This window comes from Protopterus annectens, chromosome 5.part1 (assembly GCF_019279795.1).
Source record: "Protopterus annectens isolate FY-2018-M chromosome 5.part1, PAN1.0, whole genome shotgun sequence".
In the NCBI taxonomy this organism is placed as follows: Eukaryota; Metazoa; Chordata; order Ceratodontiformes; family Protopteridae; genus Protopterus; species Protopterus annectens.
The window spans coordinates 663,476,487-663,504,381 of NC_056736.1; the positions used below are offsets into that span (position 1 = coordinate 663,476,487).

General features: G+C 40.2%; 1 non-coding gene across 1 annotated transcript; it reads right to left on the bottom strand.

Annotated features, from left to right (window-relative positions):
• Positions 1–22,428: 22,428 nt before the first annotated feature.
• TRNAL-CAA lies at positions 22,429–22,501 on the bottom strand. Its single transcript has one exon. It is a non-coding gene; the product is annotated as a tRNA-Leu (tRNA).
• Positions 22,502–27,895: the final 5,394 nt, after the last annotated feature.

Sequence of the window (27,895 nt, forward strand, 5' to 3'; positions counted from 1 at the left end):
TATGTTTGATGTGTGTGTGAGGGACTGAAGAATGTGTGTGTGTGAGTTTGCTGTTGTTTCTTGTTTGCGCGATCTCGGAGTTAGTATATATAAGTAGGGGGTGTGTGGTGGGTGCAGGGGGGGACTTGCCCCCCTGCTTATGTGTTTATGAGTTGTGTATGTGTGCAGGTTTGTTTGTTTATTTTGTGATGTCGGTGTTTTGATGTATGTGTGTTGTGTGTGTGGTTTGTTCAGGTTTTTGAATGTCGGTGTTTTGTAGTTTCAGTGTTTTGTGGATTCGCTGTCATGGTCTAGAGATACTGAAATTCGATTTGTCAGTATTTTGAGATTATGAAGTGAATCCATATATATATAATCATAATTTTGAAGATAAAAAAAAGTGTACTTATTAGCGAAGTCTTTCGCCGAAAGTACACAATACCGAACATCCTTAATGTCGGAAAACAGCTGTTAATGTCGAAAATGTCGCTCACGACATTTTTGATACCTAACAGTAATCCTACCCTTCCCTTAGCTCCCTAACTAGCTAGCCTAAAATCTCATTTATGCAGGGGGCGAGCCCCCCTGCACCCCCCACACCCCCCTAACTTAATATTCCAACTCCGAGATCGCACTACAGTGCGGAAAGAGATGTATTTCCCTAACCACACTGTACCACAATCCCTTTACATGAGCGAATGTTATAATTGTGAATGCACAGTCCATTCACAATTATACTGTTCACTCATGTAACCTGCCGAAATATGAAGTGTTCGAACATCTGTTGTTCGAATACTTCATAGCCGTGCAATTGCATGGTGAAATTTTAATGGTATATATATATATATATATATATATATATATATATATATATATATATATATATATATATATATATATATGGGTCTACTTCAGTTGACCTAAATCTCATTTGACTGACACCCATTTGACCGACACCCAACTAACCTAAATTTCATTTGACCTAAAACTCATTTTACTGAAACCCATTTCACTGACATTTAAGACATAGACTTGTGAGTTTTCCTTAACCAATGACTTTCTTGTGATAAAAAGAATCAGTGTAACTTATAGTGCTGACTGTTAGAATTCTGATAGTCATGTAGAAAGTAGTGTTGTAGTGTTTCTAAATGTGGGTTTTTCTATTTACATTTTTATGGGAAGTATCTAAAGTAATTTAGCAAATGTTTTGTGCATTCCCAGCAACAGTGGCAGCTTGAAGAGGCAAGTTAAAGGTATATGCCCTTTTCCCTACTGTAGTGCGAGTTAATACATATATATAATTGGGGGGGGCATAGCCCCCCACCTAGTTTCCTTGTACATTGTCCCATTTATGTTAAGAGGTTTAGTAAGTAGTTTTTAAGTTCTGGCAAGGGTTAGTTATTGGTGTGCTTGTTTATGGTTTATAATTTAGTATGTTGAAATTCTGCACTGTAAGCTGTTGGTGGAATGGGAGTCAGTCAAATGAGTTTTAGGTCAAATGAAATTTAGATTAATTGGGTGTCGGTCAAATGGGTGTCAGTCAAATGAGATTTAGGTCATCTGAAGTACACTCATACATATATATATATATATATATATATATATATATATATATATATACATTTATATTTTAGGTCATCTGAAGTACACTCATATATATATATATATATATATATATATATATATATATTTATATATACATACATATATATATATATATATATATATATATATATATATATATGCACAGCGTTTCTGCATTTTTTACTAATCTGAATGCATTGTCATTTACTGTTTATATTTCATTACTATTTCCTTGCGTGCTCTGGTTTTTGGTAAAAATAGTAAATTTAGATTAATTTCCTCAGCAAGTTATTAAGAGTAAAAAAAATATATATATATATATATATATATGTGTGTGTGTGTGTGTGTGTGTGTGTGTGTGTGTGTATACATATATGTGTGCATATATATATTTATAAAATGCATTTGGTATGTACTTGACCACAAAAGAAATCACATCCTTGGAACTACTTTCGTGACTTTCTATTAAACCCACTGAGTAAAACTTCACCTAGAAAGGTAGCGATGTTCCATCTAGGCTTACCCTACAACATATTCGGAAGTTGACTCTCCTCATGATGAAAGATGTGTTAACAGTAAAAATTAGAGTCCTTCTTACATTTATGGGCAGAAATGTTTTCTGAGTCACAAGACACAGTTGGCTGCACATTCTATCCAGAATTTCGAAAAGCTGATCAGTCTGTGCTGATGTAGCAGAGATCTCGCACAACTGAAACATTGCCCTCTTGTGAAAAGTTCTCGCTGCTCTTACAGGCTGATCTCATTCTTACCTAAGCAAGTCACACTACAATTAGATATTTACTCTCCCATAAATAAATCTGTGCAAAGGCTCCTCTAAAAGTCTGCTGAAAAAGAAGTAGCAAAACTCCAGTGGTCCTACCCAGTTATCATACCAAATTGTATGGTATAAAATACTCATAATGGCATTTAAAAAAGGCCAAATTTACATAAGTATACTATTTGGTGTAAATTCAGGTTGCAATATGCACCAAGCAATGATAGCATTTTATAATTTGGGTCTATGGAGATTTATATGCCTTGCTTTACTGTTGAGAAATGTTGGCCTGGTTACTGGAAAACTTCTGCACTCCTAAAATTAAGTTCCACATTTACCAGTATATGTTATAGGTTGTCTGTAAGGATAAAGAAAAGAGGCATTGCTAACCTTTTTGTTACCTATAACTGTATTTCAGAACTGTGCTGCTTAGCACAGAACTTCACTATCTATATTAATATCAGGTAGTACACCTTAGGAGTTGAAACTTAATAATCATCTACTATTGTGAAGTATGATTGAAATTACACGGCAGTACTGATTTATTTATTTTTATTTATTAGCATTTTGATTACCGGGAAGGTCCACCAGGCCAGTAAAAGCTCATTTTCAGTGGAGGCCCAGGGAGAAAACCTCCAGGATTATAAAAATCACACATTACAATTAAACATTTCAAGAAAATGAGAGTTGAAAGTCATACATTGCAAATAAATATTTCAAGAAAAGAGGGTTGATACAATAACAAAAGATAAAAATGAGATTTGTTACAATAACAAAACAACAGTACAGAATAAAAAAATGCGAATTACATAGGTATTATATATACATTGTAAGTAAAGGAGAAGCTGACATTTCAACAATGGTTGAGGTTAAGTACAGGCCAAAAGCTCACTTACCAGAGCTGGCCAGGTCTCATTTTTAATGTGAATTACAGATTGTAGATTATACGGTAAGTATGCAGACCAGAAATGAGTGTAGTAAGGAAAGATTATATTGTGTGTACAGCTATGTGGGTAGAGATGCTATTTAAGATGGGGTGAAGGGTAAGAAATAGCTGTTTTATAGGATTCAGTAGGAAAATGAAGGATTGATATTGGGACTTCTGATGGAAAGACAGGAGACGAAGTATGTTAAGTAATATCAAACGAAGGCTTTGAGCACTTACACATCCAGTTAGAGAGAAGATGGCTCTGAAGGGCTGCCTTAAAATAGCTGAGGCTTTCTATTAGGTAGATGTTTGTAGGCAGCATGTTCCACCTTTTTAATGATTTTAACATGAGCCACCCCCCTAACACGCACACATGCAAGCACACAAACTTGCACCTCGCAGCAGTAAAGAGTTGACACTCGACACTCACAAGCAAGCACATACGTTTATATTTCACAAGTGAATTCAGGAAGGTGTATATTAGGCAGCATCTGTCAATGTTATGTCAGATTTTACCTTTTTGTTCACCTTCGTGTATGCCAGAGGTACTTAAGTAAGTAACAAGTGTGCCTAGCTGTTTGTTGAAGCATCAGCTGTTAGCAAGATGTCTTACTGCATTTCACAATTACATTTGTTTCCGTTGTCACCACTATTGCTACAGAATAACAAGTCATCAGTTCAGGTTATACATCAGAACAAGATGATTACAGCTGGAATACAGTTCAACATTGCAAAGAATGTGCTGTTCTGCAGTTTTACCATCTATTTAGTTACTAAATCCTTCTACTGCAACGTCCAAATCAGAAGTACAATACATTCCACTTGGATTGTATGTGACTAGTTTTATAGAGCAAACAAAACAGATCAGTTCTGCTTGCACATTGCATAAATTCTCTTGTACCACAATGAATATGTTATTTTACATTATTGTATAATCCCATAACATCTTTCCAAATCCTTCTATTAGTAATACAAATGCACAGTAAGGCTCTGTGTCAGTACAATGACACACAGTAAAGAAAATGAGAGGGAGATAGATGGAGACTGGCAGTAAATACTGTGACTTATAAGTCATAACCTCCAGACTTTCAGTGAACAACAATATTACGAAATTGTATCTTAAAATCAAACCCATAGGAATACTGGCTGACAGATGAGATTTTGTAGCAAAATAAATTCTGTAGCAAAAAAAAAAAAAAAACTTACTCTGTAGCACCACTTAGTAAAGACCAATCAGGATGAAAATAATTTCGCATAGAGCAGTGTAGGTTTGCAGGCATCTCATGACATAAGCAATATCCATATATGCACTGCTAAACATATTAAACCTGTTAACAGTAGTACTATCTTCTGCACCATGGTACAGCAACATACTAAAACGAAATATGGGGTCCTGACCACTGAACCCCATTATTTTATATTAAAGAAAATGAAAATACAAGGAATATTTAGTTCTAAGGACATTCCCTCACAGACAACAGATAAATAAAAAGTGCCCAAGAGAGCACATCTGATACTTAAGCTACTGAGATTCACCCTGTTAAAGTTAAGACTACTAGAGATGTCGTAAAGGTTCAAAATAAGAAGTGTAATGGAGACAAATCTTGAGAAGAAAGCCTTGAGAGGGATATCATACCCAGTTTTACATTTTTGCCACAAAGAATCAAATAACAATGGCAGGTAGTCTTGTTAGAGGAATGGATATCTGCTTATGCAGACAAAATAAAAAAAATGCAAGTTATTTACTAAAATAGATTGAGAATGTAATCACTAAGCTGTCATATATCTAAACTAATACACCATGCTGGATCATATGATGATGTTGTGATGGTAATAAAATGTTAATGTTAAAAACATGCCTAGGATATTAACTGGAATGTACGCATCCAGCTGACCTTGACTGCTATCACAAAACACACTGTCAGATATATTGAAAGAGCCTCCAGAACATACCTGAGGATGATGTTGTCAGTGAGAGACTTGTACTTTGAAGGTCATGGAGTGTTAACTTTGAAATGACATCACTTGGGTGGTAAAGTGACACGGCAGTATTTTAGCTTCTTATTGGCTCCCCACAGATTTCTATCTACTGCCACAAGTTTCTCTCCTTGTTCACTGGAAGTAAAGGACTCACCGTAGCCTCCCAATAACATTCCTGAGGGTGGGATGTGTAGTGGGCTTTAGCATGGATTCACCCTTCACTTCAGCAAGGGGCTTATGTTGGTAGGATGTCCCACCTACCCACCTGCAGTAGCACCTTCAAGGGTAATTCCTTGGTCTCCACGATGACAATCATGCATGTGTACTAGCGTGTCCTGTGCACGTTCCTCTCCCTCTCTGCCTCTCTCCTTCCTCCCATAAGGACAGGCTCACCCATCCTCTCCTGTTAGTGCCACAGACTCCAGATATGCTAATCAAACCTAGATTGCCCGCGTTAAAGTTGAGGCTTTAATCCCTCTATGCCAAAAGTATGGCAACACAATGACACAACAGTAATCACTGCTGTCTCATAGCACTTGATTCTCCAGTCTGGTTCTTAGCTGGGGTGCATTCTGGGAAGAGTCTGCATGCCTTCCATTTGGCCATGTGGATTCTCTTTGTGTACATCCCAAATACAAGTTATAGGTAAATTGGCTTTCCTCCAAATTGCCTGTAGTGTACGCAGTGTTTGAAAGTGTGGGAGGGTGTGCATTTGGCAGTGTGTTGGTGCCTTGTTCAGGATTAAATCCTTTGCCTTGTTCCTACTGACTGCTTAGATAAGCTCCAGACTCCCCATTACCCTGATTTAGATTAAGTCAATAAACAAAGTAAGAATGATTGAATGAATACCTCGAAAGTTTTCCTTTAGATGTTAAAAACGTGGTTAAAGTCAAATAGACAAAAAATTGAAAATATTCCTACACAGTAATTATGAAGTCTTTAAAAATCTGTTTCATGTGAAGCTGTTTAAAGAGACCTTGAAATGTATTTGCTAAAAATTGGTTTAAAATCTAAATAATAGTTTATATCAACTCTAAAGATTATGTTGAGGAGAGAAATGGAGATACAACATCTGGAAAAAAAAACAGACAAGAAAATCTCTCAAAAATAGCTGGTCATTGCATTTTTATAAGCTAAACCTGCAAAGAATGTGTTTCAGATTTGCCGAAGTATAAGTGATCATTTCATAAGGACTTAGCCTGCAGCTGAGCTCCCATACAGAAAGATGTTTCTCACAAATATCTTCTGGAAGCTTGTTGAATTTACTGTGATTATTTTGTCTGTTTAGTTAATCAGGTACGAGTCATTAAATTCTGCATACTAAATGTATGTTGAATTTTCATACAACTATTTATTATTTAACTTTCTATAATACATATATTACTGAAGAGTAATTTAGAAAAGAATTTGGAAGTTACTATGAACACTGTGAGGTATTCTCTCTCAATATGGCCTTATGAGCCATAATAATACACCTTGCTGCTCCATTTCTAGTATAGCATAGTATATAAAGCTTGACTGCTAAAGGTGTGACCTTATTCCTAGAAATGAATGACTTATTCAGACTGTGTCACTGCTGCTGCACACATACACAAACACACCTGCACACGTACACACACTCACACATACGTGTGTCTGTGTGTCTGCATGTGTGTATGTGTGTCTGCGTGTCTATGTGCGTGTGTGTGTCTGCATGTGTGTGTGTGTGTGTGTGTGTGTGTGTGCGCGTCTGTGTGTGTGTGTGTGTGTGTGTGTGTGTGTGTGTGTGTGTGTGTGTGTGTGTGTGTGTGTGTGTGTGTGTGTGTGTGTGCATGTCTATATGAATGTGTCTTTTTGAAGTTTTACTTCCCAGGCAGTGGCTTAAAAGGGTCCCTTTGGTTAGTCCACCACCCCTGGTTAGCAAAGAAACATACATACATACATAAATAAATGCATATGTGAATAAACCCGATTCCTTCATGCTTTTTTCTAAACCCTATAAACTGATGTTTGATATAAAAGAAGTGTAACACTCTGCGTATGGAAGTTAATAATCCAGAACGATTTACTAAGGCAATTATATACCTAATAATGCATCTTTTGAAGGAAAAAATAGCTATGTTAAGTATAAATCTTTTCATTAACTTTTTTTCTGGAGTTACTAATGTAAATTTGAAAACGTGTTTTGTTCTGTGTGTAATCACTCTGTTATGTTTCTATAATCTCTTGGAGCTTTTCTCCCCGGGCCTCCGCTGAAAATAGACATATATCCAGACGGACTTTCCCGGTCAACAAATGTAAAATAAAATAAAATAAAAAGAACTTGGATTCTGTAAGAATTCTGATCTAAAATTAAGGAAACATACAGCATGTGTTAAAGGCAAGGTTCTTATAACCTGAAGTATGATGCTAAAGAATGTTTTCTTTCAAAATCATAAAGTAATTCTTCCGTGACATTAATGAAGTGTGAGTGAGTGTATGTGCGAGTGTGTGGTATGGAAAAAGAGTTGAGGCAGGAATAGAACCTTGGCTCTAGATGATTGTCACTGTTGAAGTGACACCCCAACGCCATGTGCAAAAATGGGAAAAAGGAGTTGTGGATGGTTGGATGGATTATTAAGCAAAGCACTGGATCACAGTTCATCTATATGCTCCGCTATTTAAAAAGCATATAACTCGCTTTAGCTTCACAGAAGACCATTTAAGGCACCAGCAGATTTCAAACCTGATATTTATGGAGATGGACTAAAGACACTAAACCTTTAAATTATGAGGGTCTGTAATCACAGAATGGCATGAACATTTTTAAAGGATGTTTTTCTGTAGAAATGCATTGACCTAATACTTACTAGTCCTTACTCTACCAGTGGATTTTGGAGTGGATGTTGGACAGATATAGTAGTACCACATATGCATGCAGCCTTAAAACAGAGTTGTAAAGATCCACTTTCATAATGAATTTAAAGAGAATTGATATGAATATAAGAAATAAAGACTAGTGAAAGTTTCAAGTTTCTGCTAGTTAAGTTAATTGAAGAAGTGTTATGAGTTTAAACTATTTTCAGGACTACAAGTATTCCAATTGGCTCTATATTTATTTGTTTATTTATTGGCATTTTTTTTATCAGAAAAGTCTGACAGGACAATTTTATCAGTTTTCAATATGGGTCAAAGGAGAAAAGCTTCAAAAATAAAAGAACAAAAATACACACACACACACACACACACACATATATATATATATATATATATATATATATATATATATATTTATTTTATTTATTTATTTTACATTTGTTAACCGGGAGAGTCCGACTGGATACATGTCCATTTTCAGCGGAGGCCCGGGGAGAAAAGCTCCAGGTACATAACAGACATATGAACATTGTTAATGCAAAAAAGGAAGATAGTTGAGTTCTAAATACAATATAAAGATACATCACATCTTGGGAAAAAAATAACAGCAGCATATAAAAAAAAAAAAATCGGTCAGTTACAAAGGCGAGGCGCCTTGTTAAAAAGCGGTTAAGGATAGTGAGGTAAGAGAAGGGTAAATGATAGTGGTTAATCAGGTTTGGAACAGGGACATTGTCAGAGAGTATTGAGATGGGGTTTAAGCTTTTTTTTGAATTGTAGGAGTGAAGGTTCTGAGGTGATCATGGTCGCTAGGGAGTTCCACATTTTACCTACAAAGTTTGAGAATAGAGAATCCCCAGCAGAATTATTGGCTTTGGTAGTTTGAGCTAAGATCTTATTGGAGGAGCGTAAAGATTGCAGGTTAATATAGGGGTGAATGATGTTTTTCAGAGCTGGTGTTTTCTCTGGGTGATTCAGTATCTGGTGAGCCATTTTGAGTTGGCTGAAATGGAGTTGGCTGGAAAACTCTAACCACCCTAGTTGCTTCAAGTTAGTGCAGTGGTGCGTTCTAAAGGTGGAATTTGTGGCAAATCTAGCTATGTGATTGTAACAAGAAGCAAGTTTGTTAAGGGTTGTCTTGTTTAGGTTTGTAAAAAGGGGGGAGGCATAGAAAAGAGTTGATAGTAGGTGTGTGCTGGCAATTGTAATTTTAGCGTGAGGAGTGAGAAAGTGTTTTACTTATAGAGAGAGCCAAGCTTTTTATTGATGGTTTTGATGGTTAGATTGAAATGGGTGTCAAATTTAAGGGAGTTATCAATGGTAACACCTAATAGCTTTGTGTGAGCTTCTGGTGATATAGTGGTTCCATTGGAGGATGTAATAGAGAAGGTGGGGGGAAGAGTCTTGTTAGTGGGTGAGAAAGTAAGTAGTTTTGTTTTGTTGGGGTTGAGAACTAGTTGACGACTTGAGAACCATTTTTCTATTAGGTTGAAGGTGTCTTGGGTTGAAGCAGTGAGGTCTGCCAGGTTGGAGGCAGTGCTGATGATAGTCGAATCATCTGCATATTGAATGCATGTGGCATGGGGGGTGATTGTGGGCAGGTCATTAACAAAGATGGTGAAGAGAAGAGGGCCAAGAATAGATCCTTGGGGAACTCCAAGTGTAACAGGTAGGCATGTGGATAATTTGTCCTGCCATAGAACAGCCTGTTGCCTATTGGACAGGTAGGATTGGAACCATTTCAGCGTGGAATTGCTGAGTGATAGTTTTTTTAATGTATGGAGGAGTTAAATGTGGTTCACCATATCAAAGACCTTGGAGAGGTCTAAGAAAAGAGCAGATGATAGTTTATTATTGTTTCTGAAGTTATTGATGGTATTAGAAAAGGATAGTAGGGCTGATGTGGTACTGTGATTTGGCCTGAAGCCATGTTGGGAGTTGGCTAGAATTTTATTTTTGGTGAGGTGTTCCATCAGTTGTTTGTGGACACACTTTTCCATAATTTTGGCCAGGGGTGAGAGTATAGCTATAGGTCTGTAGTTGGTTAGCTCTAGTGAGCTGCCACCTTTATGGAGAGGAATAATGTGGGACATTTTCCATATGGAGGGGATGACGGCTTCTGACAAGGTACGGTTTATGATTATGGAGACGGGATAGGAAATGGCCTCAGCTGCTTTTTGCAGAAACTCAGCTGGGAGAAGGTCAGCTGCTAGCTTAGTGGGTTTTAGTTTTTTAAGAAGAGATGTTATAGAGGATATGGGTACTGGATTGAAGGTAAATAGATGATCTGATGTAGTTGTAGTATTCTGCTGGCATGGGTAGTGGAGTGGGCTGGTTGTTTGTTTGAATTGTGTGGCCAGGGATTGTATAGTTTCTGTGAAGAAACTATTGAATGTGTTAGCAATGTTTACAGGGCACTGTTGTTTGCAAGTTGTTGGAGTGTGGGTGGTTGCCTGGCCTGGGTGCAGGAGCTTGTTTAAGCCTGCCCAGAATTTTTGTGGATTATTAAGGTGTTTGTGTTGGAGGTGGAGGAAGTTTTTTTTATCATTTAAGATCATTCTTTTAGTTTCATTTCTAAGTTGCCGGAAGGTTTGGTGGGAGTGTGGGTCTTTAGAGGTACGCCATGTGACCCACATCTTGTTTCTAGATAGGATTTTGGATTTTGTTTCCTTAGAGAGCCATGGTGCAGTTTTGGTTTTAGTTCTAATGGACCGTATTGGAGCATGGGAATCTAGAATCTTGAGGAAGGTGGTGTTGAAGTAGATAACTGCCCCTTCAAGAGGAAGAGACTTGAGTATTGTCCAGTTGTGGGCTTTAAGTTCAGTTTGAAAAATGGAGGCGTTGAATTTATTATTGTTCCTGATTTTTATATATATATATATATATATATATAGAGAGAGAGAGAGAGAGGGGGGGGGGGCTGACATGTATTAATCAAACCGCGAATAAACCGAATGCACTAAAAGTACAGTTTTGTACCTACCATAAATGTAGATGTCCGATAGATATGCAACTGCAGTCCTGACATATGGGTTGTCCTGCCTCAGGCAGCCCTTCGGTCGGCCGGATTCCAAAGTCTGGGTCCGGCGTCGGCTGATGTCGCCTCCTCCCCGACGTCAGAGCAGCTGGAGTATAAAGGCATCCGCCGACGCCATCTTCTTCAGTGTTTTTTGCCCCAGATGCCAGGTGCCCTCCAAGGAAAGCTAAATTTTGTGAATGGATAAGCAAAAATTTCCAGACATGCACAACAGTAATAAACAGATACACCATAACAGATATCCCCAGCTAAATAGGAGAGGGGGAAAGGACCCAAGGGAAAAACAGAGGGGTAGGAGGGAGGGAGGGAAAACCTGACTGCAGTTGCATATCTATCGGACATCTACATTTATGGTAGGTACAAAACTGTACTATGTCCTTCAAGAATGCAACTGCAGTCCTGACATATGGGTTGAATACCATAGCCAAACTGGGAGTGGTAGGATCTAAGCAAGGGATGGTGTAGCTAAAAGACCCTGCAGGACTGCAGAAGCAAAGCCTGCTCGGGATCTGGAGTATAAAGGCAGGTTGTAGTGTCTGGTAAATGTATGCATGGAGCTCCATGTAGCAGCCTCTAGAATGTCCTTTGTAGCCACTCCTCTTAGAAAGGCTGTGGATGTGGCTATAGCTCTGGTTGAGTGTGGTCTTATATTGGCTGGCACACCCTTTCCATGGAAGGAGTAACAGAATCTGATGCAGTGTCCAATCCATTTTGAAATTGTTTGTTTGGAGACTGCCTTTCCTTGCACTCTGGCAGCATAGGCTACAAATAGTTGGTCAGACTTCCTGGTGGTCTTTGTTCTGTCCAAGTAGTAGCGTAATTGTCTGTGTATGTCTAAAGTATGCAGCAGCTTTTCCCCTTTATTTTGAGGATTGGGAAAGAAAGTAGGCAGGTGAATTGCTTGATTTAGATTCACCCTGGATATCACTTTTGGCATGAATGAAGGATTGGTCCTTAGAGAAACTCTGTCCTGATGGAAAATGAGAAAGGGAGGTACTGCCATGAGGGCCTGTATCTCCGAGACTCTTCTTGCTGAGGTAACTGCCAACAGGAAGATCATTTTCCAGAAGAGGAATTGCATTTCTGAAGATGCTGCTGGTTCAAAAGGAGGAAGAGTTAATTTTTCCAAGACGTAGTTGAGGTCCCATGCAGGAACTGGTGGTTTTCTGGGAGGTTTGATATTCTTTATCCCTCTTAGAAACTGTCTTAGCAAGGGATGCGAAAACACAGGTGGATCACAGTTGTAGTTTGCTGAGATTGCTGAAGCGTGGATTTTAATGGAAGAATATGAGAGGCCATTATGAAACATTTCTGCCAAGTATTCTAATGTCTGAGGTATGCTCATCAGTGATGCATCCTGTCCCTTTTTGGCATTCCAGATGATGAATCTCTTCCACTTGGCCGAATAGGTTTTTCTGGTGGAAGGTCTCCGTACTTCCAGCAAGATTTCCTGAACCTTTTCGGAGAGGGGGACATGGGACAAAGTCATGGAACCCTCCAAGCTGTCAGTTGTAATGTTTGCAGGTTTTGATGAACAGTCCTGTAATTGTGTTGTGTTAGGAGCAGAGGCCATTGGGGCAAGGGCCACGGTTTGGTGCGAGTTATGCTCAGTAGCAAGGGATACCAATACTGCCTCAGCCAGTCTGGAGCTATCAGTATTCCTTTTGGTTGCTCTGCTTTGATCTTCAGTAACACCTTGGTCAGTAATGGTAGAGGAGGGAATGCATAGATTTTTAGGGTATTCCAGCTGAAGGAGAGAGCATCCGTTCTCCAGGCTAGAGGATGGTGTGTCCTTGAGCAGAACCTGTCCAGGTGGTGATTGAGATGAGAAGCAAATAGATCTATGTCCGGTCTTCCCCATGCAGTTGTTATTTGTGAGAAAATGTGTGGATGCAGCATCCATTCGTGTGGATCCACGAAATTTCTGCTCAACCTGTCCGCCAGTACATTGTCCTTGCCTGGAACAAACTGGGATTGCAAATGGATGTTCAGTTTCAGGGATTTTTCCGAAAGAGCCATTGTTAGTCTGCAGAGGGGATACGAGTGAGTGCCTCCTTGTTTGTTTATATACACCACATGACAGTGGTGTTGTCTGTCCTTATTAGCAGATGGCCTTGTTGAAGAGATTTTCCAAAGGCTTCTATTGCATGCATCACTGCCAACATCTCTTTTTGATTTATGTGCAGAGGCATTTCTGTGGGAGTCCATTGACCTTGAATGCATCTGTCCTCCATGTGTGCCCCCATCCATGATCTGAGGCATCTGTTGTAATGGTTTGACTTGCTTGAACTTTGTTGAAGGGCATGCCTTGGTTTAAATGGCTTGCTTGAGCCCACCACAAAAATTCCCTTTGCAGGCATGGAATGAGTGGTATTACATCTTCTAGGTTGTGGCTGTGTTGAGACCATAAGCTTTTTAGATACCATTGTAGCTTTCTCATGTGTAGTCTTGCCAGAGGGATCAGAAGGATGCAAGATGCCATGAAACCCAGGGCCTGCAGGATCTTCCTTGCGGTCAGATGGGTAAGTTCTGCTAGGCTTTTGAAGTAATCTGGTAAATGCTGTTGTTTCTCCTCTGTGAGGAAAGCCATTTGTGATTGTGTGTCCAGTTTTGCTCCTAGAAAAATAATCTTTTGGGATGGTAATAGTCTTGATTTTTGAATGTTGACTGTGTATCCCAAAGCCTGTAGCAACTGAATGACATAGTCCAAGTTTTTTATCAATGCTTGTTTGCTGTCTGCTTGTATGAGGCAGTCGTCCAGGTAAGGGTATATTTGAATCCCCTGGAGTCTGCAATGTGCAACTACTGATGCCAGGCATTTCGTGAATACTCTGGGTGCAGTAGATAAGCCAAATGGCAATGCTGAGAATTGATAATGCTCTGTTCCTGCAAGAAATCTGTGTCTGATTGGGACATGCAGGTATGCCTCCTTGAGGTCCAGAGTAACCAGCCAAGACCCCTTGCCCAGCATGGGAAGGAGTTGCTGTAACGTCAGCATTTTGAATTTTGGCACAATGAGAAAGGTGTTTAGAACAGACAAGTCCAGTATAGGCCTCCATTGCTTTTCTTTTCTTGGAACAAGGAACAGTCTTGAATAGAATCCCTGGCCTTGTTCCTGAGGAGGAACTTTTTCTATAGCTTTTATTTGTAACAGCTTTGCAACTTGTAAGAGAGCCTCTGCCCTTTGATTTTGTGGCAGGTTTGGCATGTCTTGTCTCGTTGGTAAGGTGTGGAAGTGGAACCTGTAACCTCTGTCTATTATGTCCAGAATCCATTTGTCCTTGGTTAAAATGTGCCAGTTCTTTGAGAATAAGGATAATTTTCCACCTAGAGGTGCTTCTCTTTGAGCCTTGGTAGGCGGAGTGATAGTCAAGTCATTGTGATTGTCCCTGTGGTGCAGGTGAACTCCCTGCGCCACTTCTTTGATTTGGAGGTTGCCATTGGCGGCCCCTGTAGGAGCCTCGGTATTGCCCTCTACCTCGAGCACGCCTGTTCTTTCCCCTTTGAAACTTGTCTGAGTCTGGAAAGGACCAATTCTTAGAAGGCCAATTCCTGCTGAATCTGGGAGGCTGAACCTGGAGGAAATCCTTGACAGTCTGTACTGAATTTTCCTTTTCCTCAATAGACTTCAACACATCCTGTGCATTAGCACCAAAAAGCTTCTGTTTTTCCAGAGGTGCATCCAGGAGCTTAACTTTAACATGGTCTGGTTACTGTTCTTTCAACCAAGCATGTCTACGTATAATGACCCCTGTCATAGCTGCCCTACATGAAGCTTCCAATGCATCATAACCACACTGAAGAAAATGATTGCTAACCTGCTGAGTGTTATGAACCAAATCCTGCAATGCCTTTCTATCTATAGGCTCAGGAGAGGCTAACTTTTTCTGCAAATCATCCATTAAGTAATCCTGGTACTGAAACATATGAAAAAGGCAGTTGAGTGACCTCATGGCAAGGGCGGAAGAGGTATAAACTTTTTTGCCCCATCTCTCCAGGGACCTAGCTTCCCTGTCAGCGGGCAGAGGGTTTTTGGCCGAGGAAGAAGCCACTGCCTTGGGGCCCTGTGAAATAGTCTCTAAATCCACAGAATGGGCCTTAAAGAGATGCTTATGGGTTTCAGGGACCCTGTAATATCTGTCAGGTTTGACAGGAGCAGGAGGGAGAGAATCGGCGAAGCACTGGAGTCTGAGTATACATCATCAAGGACATCCAACACTGGAGGAATAGCTAAAGAAAGGTACATAGCCTTTTCCTGGAGTCAGAGAATTCCTGACCCTGCCATTGAAAATGTTCTCTCATGGAGTGGAGAACTTCACCAAAAGAAATATCCTCTGGAGGGCTGGCAGAGGGAATTGAATCCTCAGCATCCGAGTCCTCATAGGCCTGGAAGGATTCTTCCTGGGTATCTGAGTGCTCTGAATCCCCAGAGGCTTCATCTGAAGAGAGGGTGTCTGCCTGCTCAGTTCTAGGCCTTTTATCTGCAGGCAGCTGAGAACCTCTGTCTGGGTGCGGCTGAGAACCCCTGATAAGAGAGATTAAATCTGCAGCAAGAGTCATGATCTGTCTATCAGAAGAGGGGCCCTGAGCAGTAGGCTTAGGATGGGCCTTGGCCTGGCTGGCAGCCTTAGCATGTGCAAAGGCCTTGATGGACATGGATACCGGAGGCCTAGCTGCCCCACGTGCAGGGGTAACCTTGTCCACAGGAATGGTGTCGGGTAAATCCAGAGCTTCGGTTTCTGGAGGAAAATCAACAACTGGCACCGGTGAAATCTCCGGGACCGAAGAACACGTTAAAGCGGTGTCGTCAGCCTGGGGTGGTAGAATTACCGCTTCTGAAGGGACCGAAGCACTCGCGGAGGGCTTAGGTGTGGTATCGGTGGAAGACGCGGGCCGAGGATGTCAGTCCCGGTCCTTGCTTTTTTTGGTAGATTGTGCTGTCGGTTGTTCCAACGGCATGATATAAGTGAAAGATTCGCCAAAAAAGTCTTCGGCAAATTCTGCCCGGCGCCTGAGTGTGCGCTTATTAAAGCAAGCACAGGCAGTACAGGCCGAGACGTCGTGGTCTGGGCCCAGGCAAGGGAGGCAGTAAGAATGGAAGTCCTTATGAGGTATTTGTTTACCACAAGACAAACAATTATTAACTTTTTCAATTTTTTTTTACATCGGCTGAGGCAAGAAAAAATGTTCCCCAACGGGGTACTTAGCATTTAGATGACTTCGGTAACTGAAAACACAGTAGCTGACCGACCGGCACTTGTGAACTGCTTCTGCTTCGGGCACCGCGTGGCAAGAAAGACTGAAGAAGATGGCGTCGGCGGATGCCTTTATACTCCAGCCGCTCTGACGTCGGGGAGGAGGCGACATCAGCCGACGCTGGACCCAGACTTTGGAATCCGGCCGACCGAAGGGCTGCCTGAGGCAGGACAACCCATATGTCAGGACTGCAGTTGCATTCTTGAAGGACATCTGCGAAATTTAAAACATCAAACGGTCATAGTCGACCAACCCCACCACCCGCTACATGCTACCTACCCAAACAAAATAAATAAACCACATACATACACTAACCAAACCCTACTCCTAACCCTAAAGTAAAGCACAAAAACCCAACTTCTAACCCTACACTAAACCCCACATACACAACTATCTATGCACTATCCTTAACCCCTCCCTAACCCTAAGGTCCGTAACTACCACACACTTCCCCTACGGAGATATACCCTAACAAAATAAATAATGCACATAAATATATTTAACAAAACCCTACTTCTAACACTACACTAAATCTTACATACATTACCTATCTATACACTTACCTTAACCCGCACCCTACCCTAAGGTCCATACCTATTGCACACTTACCTTATGAAGCTATACCACAGATGGGCCAACCAAAACACTTCAACATTTCAGATTTCACTGTTTTGGACATTCGGCGTTTACGTAGTTCGTGCAATATGTGTTGATCATTTTGTATTCGCGGAAACTGCATTTCGATCGCCTGATAGGGAGCCTATATATAGATAGGTGAAAACTGACATCATATTACAATGCACTGTAAACCCATAGATTAATACAAATATTAATGCACATATGACGTGTAGAATAATAGACATATACCATCATTAAAACAAAATAAATGCAAAAGGTTTGGGTACTTCCTAGGATCATAGGAGATTACCAGGCTAATGGTCCTGAGGCCCTTACAAGTCTAGCCAAGTATTTTCCCTCTATTAATGGTGCTATTAGTAGACATGACTCAATACCTGCTGCCCCTGTCCAGATGGGATGCAGGTAAAACCCCAGGGGTGAATTTGCAATTTCCCATCCAATTATCCAGAATACGCTTGAAGAGGGTCACTGAGGGTTCTGTTTTAATATGACTGGAAGCTTATTCTAGAATAGGGGAGCCTTTGGGAGATGAACCTGTATCTCCAGCAGGTCCTGTTAATGTCACTTCTCCTGTTGAGGTCACTTGAGCGGGTGCAGCGAGTACCATTTGTATTACTAATGTGTAGCATTTTCATCAGGGCAGGGTCTGTAGTTGCCTTATAGACTAGGCAGAGGTCACCCCTGAGTAGTCTGTAGGACACAGAGTATAGCAACAAGATTTTTAGACTATTTGCATAGGAAATGTGCTGGACACCTTGGACTTTCTTTGTAAGGTACCTCTTAGGTCTCTCCAATTGTTGGAGGTGCCTGGAGAGCTACATACCAAAGGGAGCATTGTATTCTGTAATTGTTCTAATAAGGGAACAGGGGGTTCTAACCTCTTTTTTTCTTGAGTCAGTGCCCTTGTTGATGAGATGGGCAATATAAAAGGCCTTCATCATCACTGCTGGTCAAAAGAGAGGTTGCTGTTAACCTGTGTACCCAGATCTTTTACCACGAATTAGGTACCTAAGGTGTTGTTGTTAATGTGGTACTTTGCGGGATGTCTCCCTTGCTGAAGGGGATGATGATGCACTTTTTAGCTTTTAGATTGAGCCTGTGACTCTGGCGCCAATCATTGTTTTGAATAAGGCCTTCCTGAAGGGTGACTTAAACAACATATCAACTTCAGCTGTGTCTTTCATTATCAAATAAAAAGTCATACCAGTCTATGAGAGCTTCGGCAAGTGTGGTGAAAGGGCATACAAATCTCACTTAATGCCATCAAACTTAATGAGATGAGCAAGGGTCTCATCTCTTGATCTACATTACTGTAAAACATTTACTATGTGACGGGTGACTGGCATTAAGGGAGTACAGCAAATGAACAATTTGTCACAAGTATTAGCCAACATATGCCATATTAAACTAAGTTTTATATTGTACAGCTGTAGATCATTTATAATCCCTGGTTCCGCATGAATCCAGTAGTCTAACAAACAGCAGTTAAAATTGTCCAAAATCATTTTTCACCGAACACACACACACACACACACACACACACACACACACACACACACACACACACAAACACACACACACACACAAAAGACACACTATTTTCCAGAAGGGGAGTAAATAGTTTTATAGGTAAGTACTAGCTACTTTATGACCTTCTGGGCCATTTTAATCTTAGTCAATTTTCAAAAGGTGAGAACCAAACGATGTACTTTGTGTGTGTGAGATGCATACCTTAACCATCATGCCAACCCTCTCCACAAATGATAACTCTCCAGTACCAACACCATCTCCCCTCAGTTTGTGGTAATGCCATAATTCCCCAGCAAACCAAGAAGACAAATTACCATGTACCCTTAAAATAAGTCAGCCTTTGCATATATAAATTTTAGCGTTTAGCTCTGAGTAGTCACTGCTCAATAGGTGGATACCAAACAGTTGTCAGTACACCATTTCAGTGCAGACACTCTTAAATTTATAAATAAATAACTTGCCCAGCTACAAACATTTATAACTGAAAAGTAAAACTCTAAATGAATAAAACAGACAATCCCACTTGAGAATTAAATATGCAGACTGACAGTTCTAACAGACTGATAACATACAGCAAATTCTAACTCTCAATCAGTCTAGACCCTAACTAATGTTAGATAAAGATATACAGTGATCTGTCTGCCACTAGCTTCTTGCAGGTACCTCTACTTCTTCTGAATGCTATTTAGAAGAAAAATGCAGCAACTCCCCTAGCTTCTTGCAGGTACCTCTACTTTTTCTGAATGCTATATAGAAGAAAAATGCAGCAACTCCCCTAACTAGCAATCTCTCATTCTCTTTATATCTATCTATATATGTATAATTTTATATACATATGTATATCTAAACTCTCCAGTGCCAACACCCTCTCCTCATTGACCGCAAAAGGCTGAAAAAAAAAACATTGACACCTTAACAGGTATGCTCCTAGGTGCAACCATAGACTGTCTCATAGAAATCTACTTTTTTTTTTTTTTGGTAGGGATGGCAAGCCCTTTTGCACCCCCACACCCCCTGCTAATTATATGCATTAATTCTGAGATCGCACAATTTCTGGGGAAGTGGCATATTTCCCAAACCTGAGAATTTTTGCTTGATCTCATACACCTGTCAACCAAAATACACTGACAAAACAGACATTGACGTTTAGGAGTTTCATTTATTAATATATATATATATATATATATATATATATATATATATATATATATATATATATATATATATATATATATATATATATACACATATAATCTCTTACTAAATATGACAGTGTTGAAAGCTGACATCTGTTTTCAGGGGGTATGGGGGTGTGGGGATGTGGGGGGGGGGTGTCCCTCTGCAAAAAAATGCTTTTGTTGTTACTTTTAAAAACATGGAGGTACTCAGATGTCAACTTTTTTATTTTGATTTGATTGTGTCGACATTAGTGACACTGGCATTTGGATGTTTTGTCATTTTTAAGTACATATACTTGACTGACAGTCAGGATGTCCTATTATCACTGTCTGTTTCCACTATGCTCTCCAAATCTGCCTATTTTCCTCTGTGTACAAAAAATAAAACAAATAAAATAACATTTCCAAGAGCAAACACTTGTTGTGAATACTCCTACCCCCCTCCAGCCATCACAGACAAACTTAAAATGAATAAAAACCCACCCCATAATGCCTCTGTGTACAAAAATATAAAAAATAATAAAAATAAAGGAAAATTTCTAAGTGCAAACACTTATTGTAAACATGTTAAGCCTTCTGGCCATCACAGAGAAAGTTAAAATGAAAAAAAAAAATGCCCGTATAATGTCTCATGACACTGCATGTCTGAAAGCAAAAGTGTCTTAAGTACACCTTACCCATTATTGCTCATAGCTACTACATTTCCAATTGACAAAAATGAAATTTGATCAAGAAAAGAGAAAACAATTGTACAGTGATGCATAGTTCATCAAAGGGGATTAACCTTAGGCGTACTGTAACACTGAAAGGATTGTGAAGAGGTAGCAGAAAAGGTTCAGACTTAGTTAAAAATATATTATATGTCATCAGAACTTAGTCACAAACCATTAAAAATATTCAGTTCTGTCTATTAACAATGCCCATGTGCCATAGACGTATTATATTTCCAATAAAAAAAGAAAACCAGTCTCTATCCATTTTTATTTCCTGCCATTAGTAGCAGTTTAGCCTTTCTTCACATTGGTATGTTTTCTTGCTGGTGCTTTCTCTGGTCCCTTGTGGCAGATAACAAAAAAGATACATAGATATTACCTTATAACACTTATCCTGTATGTCCCAGAAAAAATATAATTTCACACCATTTCACAAAAACAGAAAAAGTGCAGATAAAACGAAGGTCCCAAATTATTCTTTAAGCAGAGACTTAAGATGATATTCACCCAGTCCCTTAACGTTCTTTCTTTTGCCCTATGTCTCACATCCCACATTATGTCTGCCTTCTCTGCCAGTTTCTGCTTCTTCCTAAACAATGGGAAAAACGCCCTCTCTCTCAGTCCATTGCTCAACTCTTCCTGCCCTTCTTCACTGGTTGCTGGCTGGTCCTGATATTTTCCATCTCCCGTTCTGTCCATGTGCAAGCTAACAGGTGTAAGCAACCACTGCATAGCATCCTTTGGATGAGAAAACAACTTGGTTATCAATTGAAGGCAAATTCTCAAGATGGCTGGACATAGCATCTGCCATCTTAGTCCTTTTTCTTTATATAACTTAATTATGTGCGAAAAGGCAGATCTTTTCCTTCGCATTTCAAATGAGAAATCTTGTTCAGTGAAAATTTGTCAGTCGCCAATCAGCAGTTTATTTCTTAGTTTCTACAATGTTTTTAATATATATTCTTTGGGTTCAAATGTATATAACCTGATGATATCTGGCTGTGACCTACTTGAAGTGTCATCTGTGGTCTCCATATTTTTCTGTGCATTGTGTCTATTTTTATCATTGCTACCTCTAACCCAGTTCATTGTGCCAGTAAATCAATCATCTCCCAATTACAATCCCCTTTTTCAAAACCTACCAGTATGTCATCCAACTTTATATTTTTTCACCGAGCCCTGTCTTCTAAGTCAATAGCTTCGTATTCTAAGCTTTCCAATCTCGCCTCTGCAGCATCCAACCAGATTTTAGCTCTGCATGTTCTTCCGCTAGGAACTACAAGACTGTTGATAGTCCCTTTTATACTTCATCTAGTCCCTTTTATACTTCATCTAGTCCCTTTTATACTTCATCTAGTCTCTTTTCATACTTAGGTTTTCTCTTAAGCTATTCTTCACATCTTTTATTTTCTGACACACAGTCAGCAGTGCGACTGTCAATTCATATTCCAGCTCCATCTCTACTCGCAACAGTGTCTTTCGTACTTTTTCCTGCTTCAATGGCTTTAACTTTTTACCTCTTTTAGACATTCACAAGAAGGCACAATTAACAAATATTAGAAGGATCTTTTAATGGCATTTCTAAGCATTTCTTACCCTATTCTTGTATTCCCCCAACACAGAGCTAAGTGCTTGGGCACTGCTTACAGGAGTGCCATACTGGACTGGACAATACTTTTTTCTTAATCGGGAAAAGGGAAAGAAAAAAAAATCCAAACAAAGCTTAACCTAATCAGAGATTCTAGCAGAAGCTGACATGTTCTGATTAAGTGTTCATAGGTTGGTACTAGGCTATCGGCCCTAGGGCCTATACAAGCCTAGCCATAACACTTCAGTAGATATTTCTTCTCACAATATTTACTTCCATGGACACCTATCTAGCAGGGTTAAGAGTTAGGCTAGCTCAGGGGCCATGAATTTACCTTGAGGAGCATCAAACCCTCTACCTCTTGTCTATGAGGTAAACACCTTAACCATTATGCTAACCCCAATAATGGTTTCACTGGGGATTGAACCCAGGACCTTCTGCATTTGAAGCAGACATTATAACCACTACACCACAGAACCTGCTCGCTTGTTCATCCATTCCTACCAACACTGCCACACAGTATTGGTCTTGTGATGTGGCTTGTCAGCTGGTCTGATCTTTATATTACTCTGTATTTATGAATGACTCTGTATAAAATGTAACATGTCACCATTGCCTCCCTCCATGCTGAAGGTACAGTGCACCTGGCATGCTGTCAGGTGTTCTGATTTGCCTGCAGCTCTGAAAAGCTGTCACTCTTCACTGTGGGCTCATGGTTTCCTCTTAAAGGTACCTAGATTTATGTTGATTTTTCATTTCAGGGAACTTCAGTTAATTCCTCACTGTGATAGACAATTCTATCTACCTATATGGGTTATTTTTCAGATATATAAGTACATAGAGTTTTACGAATAACTGACAGCAGGAAATGAATGAATGGTACTGCATTGTATAAGAAAAAATTATGCATGCTTCATTGAAAGACACCTTAGTACTGTATAACCATTAAAAGCTACTATAAAACTGTTATTAGTTCAATAAAAACATAATAAGCACTTTAAGTATTTCTTTCTCCAGCTTTTGACTGCACTAATATAGATTTATAGAGTGCAGGTAATGGATTATTATATTGGTTTACATAGGCAGTAGGCTGCTAAATATTATGGAGTAGCATGGTATTCATGGGAGTATTTTTATGACTGTTATTCCTTCAGCTGATAGGCATAAACCATAGTAAGGTAGAATAGATACATAAACAAATAAAAGTCACATCACAGATCAGGTTTCAGTAAAGTAGTCTTGCTTCGTATCTTCTAAATAAAGTTAATTAGTGTCATAAGATGGAAGTGCCATCTCTTATCATGTTACTTTGTATTCATATTTTGACTGCTACAGTTAATATAGAGTGCAAAGCCATTTAGTAAGTTGTTTTATAATGATACTAAATTTTACAACTTATAGTAATATGAAGTGTAAACTAATAGAAGTCTTACTGCTATTAAATGTATACAGTCTTAAATGAGGTGTCATTTTACAAAATAAAGCTAATAACACTGAATATATTTGGTGAGCTATGACAGTCTCTTGTGCTTTATAAACAACATACTAATATAGCTGTTATATTGGGTACCCATTTGAAATGTTAGGACCCACTATTTCAAATGGTGACCCAATAGGGATGGTTAAGGAGAAGGGAAATCTGGGTGAAGAAGTCAAAGCTAGAATTCAAAGTGCTGCAGTCATGCGATACAAAGTGTCAGGACATGTGCATGATAGTAGAAAGCCAAAGAAACTGAGAAATATGCGATACAAAACAATGGTGTGGCCCATACTGGTGTGTGGGAACAGAAACCTGGGCAGCGAAGACAGAGCAGCTTAGGAAGCTTGAGGTGACAGCAATGAAGTGCTTGAGTGGGGTAGTAAGATGCACACTCTGGGACTTGCTTATGTATACCAAAATATACAGGAGTTCTTGGTCACTATCCTGGTCACAAGGTGATGAGATTGCAAATGAATATGGGCACTCTTCCACCAGAAATGCAACCACCTTCACCTGGAGGACTGAACAAGTGATAGATATTTTATGCAATACAAAACTGTGTTCTGAGAGACTGCTTTACAGATTATCTGCAATTATATACAGCTGAGTATATATTTTTTTTGGTTATAGAGTTTGTTAATTGTTGGTTAGATCTGTGTTGAAACTGTTGTCTCACTGTTCTGAGAGACTGATCGGCAAATATACAGAGCTGAGAATATTTTTTGGTTTTAAAGTTTATACTGTTAGTTGTTGCTTAGATCACTATAGAAACTGTTTTGTCCCACCCTCCCTATTTTTGGTTTGTAGTTTAAATTTGGTGGCTTTTGCAGTAGCCCGCCCCACTGTAGATTTGATCTGGGATACTCCCCCAGTCCCATCTCTTTACCACATTCTACCTGATAAACTCGCTTTTAGTCCTTTTTAATTTAATTGCATTTTTTAAACTGTTTTTGGTCTAATATTGCTGCATACTCAAGTGTGCTAGCTTGCACTGCACGTACATTGTTTTTACTACTGTTTTTGCTACTTTTCTGTAAAAAAAAAAAAAAATACTGTAAGCCTGTTTCCTACCTTTCCTGTAACTAGTGCCCCAGATGCAGATTTGCTGTATCCAGGACTGTATGTAAGCTTCTGAGCCTCCCAAGCCTTTCTGTGTTGGAGGGAAGCCTTCTAGCTTATCAGTGGGAGTGGTAAGCACTAGGTAACCTGTCTACCACATAAGGAGTGGTTCTGGCCCAGAAATTTTAGTTATTGGCCGTTTGGGCAATCTCTTCCATCTCTCTCAACTTTCTGATTTGAAAGCCTGCATTTGCACTTGTTTCTGTCCTGTAACTTGTCTAGTGCAGACAGATTCTTAAGTTTTAGCACTTAAATTTGTTTGTTCATGCTCGGCACTTGTTCAGAACTTGTAAGAACTAAATCAGCTACTAATTACTATAGCACTCAATCTTCCTCATTACCTCGAGGAAAACAGTTTTGGTACTTACTTTTCTCACTGGCGTTGAGAAAAACAGCTCTTGTACTCACGTTCCTCACTTATCTAGAGGAAAAGAGTTTTTTATTCAGGCATGTCCAAGGGTCAGCTCCCAGTGTTCTCTCCTGTCTATCTGATAAATCTGGGCATCTTGAGGCAATGTGGAAATTGCCTCATGTACACAGACAACCCTCTCCTCCTACCACCCAACACTACAACCTGTGAGAGATGCACTTATCTAGCCAAACTGGAGGTAAAGCTCTCTCCAATCAAGACTGAACTTGACAGTCATGAGGAGAAGGTAAACATTTGCACCACACCACACTCATCACATAGTCTCACTAAATCTACACCACCAAACTCCACACACAGTAGCACAAAAATATTCATGGAGGCTCTCAATAATAATCTGTCTAAGCAACAGAGACCTCTAAAGCAGAAACGCAAGCAACCTCCATCCCCCAACACAACCCAAATGACACATAGCCCACAGACTCAGTGTGCCACTCAACCACAGCCAATAAGACAAAACAACGTACCCAACACACTAGTCATAGGTGACTCTATAGTCAGGCACACTGATGTCCCACTCACCAGGCTAGACAAGGAGAAGGTTACTGTCAGCTGCCTGTCGGGTGACAAGATCCTCCACATAACCCACGCACTTAGGTCACTGCACACCAAGTACAAATATGACTCTGTCATTGTCCATGTTGGTGTGAATGACCTTAGACATACTTCCCTGGACTACATGAAAAGAGACATGAAAGAGCTCTCCAATCCTGTAGCCCAGGCAGGTATGACCCTAGCCCTGAGTAGCATTCTACCATCACCCAGAATGATACCGCAGTACAAGGAAAAAATGACTGACTTCAACAATTGGTTAAGCTTCTGGTGTCATTCTAAGGGGATCCACTATCTGTCTGCTTGGGATGACATGGTCGACAGACCACGATGCTTTGCCACAGATGGCCTGCACCTGTCGCCCCTGGGATTCTGGATACTGGCTAAGGCTTTTGCTGCCCCTATAGTGCCTTTTTTAGGCAGGGTTCAAATAACAAATTCACCACCATAACAGGAACAGGCAAAAAAACCTGAAGGTAATGCTACTCAATGCTAGAAGTCTAAATCTCAAAATGCACTCACTCAAGGCACTCCTTAAAATGGAGAACATCGATATCTGTGCAGTGACTGAGACCTGGTTCAAGGCTCCAGACAGCACCCCTGCACTACCAGGCTATAACTCATACCTTTTTGGCCATGTAACCTGGAGTGAAACACCAAAGGTGGAGGTGTGTCCGTATTCATTAAGGATATCCACACCTCCAGGCTAGTTGTTCAGCATAATGCATCCGAGGTTATCCAAGTGCAACTAACTCTGGGCAAAACTGCAATCCAAATTGTAGCTTGCTACAGATCCCCCACCATGCCCCAGTATTCCCACTCCTCTTTTCTTGATGTACTGGAAAATATTAGGGTTCAACCAAACACCCTAATAATGGGCGATTTCAACTACCCCACCATTAACTGGGAAAACTACTCATGTACCAGCTCCTTAGCTCAACGCTTTCTGGAATTCATAAACTCCAATGCCCTAGATCAACTTATCCACACCCCCACCAGGGGCAAAAATATCCTAGACCTAGTCATTACCAACATGAGTGACCGGTGTTCCACACCTGAAGTCAACTCCTTGTTGGTCTGATCCGACCATAAGCTTATCACCCTTGATATTCACATCCTGCCCCCACCCCCACCCCCCACCCCCATTAAGGAAACCACAGTAAAAAATTTCTCCAAAGCCAACTTCATGCTTCTTAAGACAGAAGTGGTGAACTTCATGACACCCATGCAGATGGACAATACAGTTACAACTGCTGAATCCTACACAATTGTACTCTATAAGCACTTACACAAGTGCATGGATCATGCTATCCCAAACAAGAACCAAGACAAGGAAGGCAATCTGGTGGTCCCCTGCCATAAACAAACTGTACAACAGAAGGAAAAAATTGTTGAAAAAGAGAGTAAAATCCCATGCGTGGAGGAGCTCCCTGGTCAGCCTCAGTAAGAAGCTGAGATCCCTTATAAGATCCTCCAAATCTAGCTATGAAAACAAAATCGCCACTAAATCCAAGGACAACCACAAAGCATTCTATAGCTATGGCAACACCCAGATCTGCTCTGAGTTAAAGCACAAAGGCACGAAAATTACAGAACCAACTGGTATTGCCAACATCCTGGCAGATCGGTTCAGTGCTAACTTTACCCCCCTCTAATCCCCTAAAGGGCCCATATCTATACAGGAAGAATGCAGAGTCCCTGTAATCACAACTACGCAGGTAAAAGCTGCACTCTCTAAAGCCAAAAACACAGCATCCATGGGACCGGACAACATCCCAGGCTGCGTTTTACATGAACTTCAGAACGAACTGGCTCCCCACTTAAGCACCATGTTCATTAATAGCCTTGCATCAGGCTTTGTGCCCACTGAATGGCGCACAGCAACAGTTATCCCACTCCACAAAGGGGAAGCCACCACTGATCCCGGGAACTATCGACCTATTAGCCTGACAAGCCTGATCTGCAAGGCCATGGAATGTATCATCATAGAACTCATAAACAAAGACATTGGTAACCTCCAAACTCCGGATCTCACCCAGTTCGGGTTTGTGAAAGGCAGATCATGCCTCCTGAACCTGATCGACTTCTTTGAGGCAGTCACCAAAGAAGTGGATGAGGGTAAGGTGGTTCACACACCCTATCTTGACCTCGCCAAGGCTTTCGAGACCATCCCCCATTCTGGAATTATAGCTAAACTCCCTAAACTAGGTATAAATCCCTACATCACAAGATGGGTTGCCAACTGGCTCACTGACACTGTAAAAGTTGCAGACTCCAAATCTGATCTCAAGGCAG